The sequence below is a fragment of the Seriola lalandi genome, unplaced genomic scaffold (assembly GCF_002814215.2).
Source record: "Seriola lalandi dorsalis isolate HSWRI2012SDOR001 ecotype SW California unplaced genomic scaffold, Sedor1 jcf7180002053829, whole genome shotgun sequence".
Lineage (NCBI taxonomy): Eukaryota > Metazoa > Chordata > Actinopteri > Carangiformes > Carangidae > Seriola > Seriola lalandi.
This window is the reverse complement of record NW_019524382.1, coordinates 20,385-20,968: the sequence shown is the minus strand read 5'-3', so window position 1 is coordinate 20,968 and position 584 is coordinate 20,385. Positions and strand designations below refer to the sequence as shown.

Here is a 584-nt window from a genome sequence, read left to right as displayed (position 1 = left end):
AAAACAAAAAGCTACGAAGGAAGCAGTAAATGGACTTACATATTTAAGACCTAACTAAATGTAATTTAAGACCTAACATGCGGCTAATGTAAAGCTAGCAGAGCTTGGAGAGTTGGTTATCTGGTTGCTAGGCGCACGCACACAGGTCAGGAGCTGCCGTTGCCATGGCAATGTGAAAATCTGCCCAGAATTTGGCTTCTACATGGCTTCAAAACAACTGCAAATTATGAGAAAACAGTTACGTCTTTTCAAAAACTGAAAAGACCGTGCCAGACACTGAAGCCAGAAGTTTCTTACAGTCTCTATTTTATTCAGATATTCCTTAAAATGAGTGAGTAAGCTCAGTGCGAAGACAGAGAGAGATTCTTTTGAAAAAAAAGACGATTACATTTGGTGTCAATGAGAGTGAGACAGGTATTGCTGCCGGACTCGGCACCCCCGTTTAAATTTTGTGCAGACCCTGCCTGTCAAAGTTACATTTTATGAATCCCAACAACTATGTCTACATTTTCAGAAAGAATTATTTGTCTCCTTTTTACGGTTTGGCCGCGAGCTCGAGTTAAAAATAAAAATAAAGGTTATTT

The 584-nt window shown here is 39.4% G+C and overlaps 1 protein-coding gene across 1 annotated transcript in view; it reads left to right on the top strand.

The window, feature by feature from the left end:
* LOC111651853 (equilibrative nucleoside transporter 1-like) overlaps positions 1-584 on the top strand; it is a 10,188-nt gene that overhangs the window by 2,665 nt on the left and 6,939 nt on the right. The gene's annotated exons all lie outside the window — the stretch shown is intronic.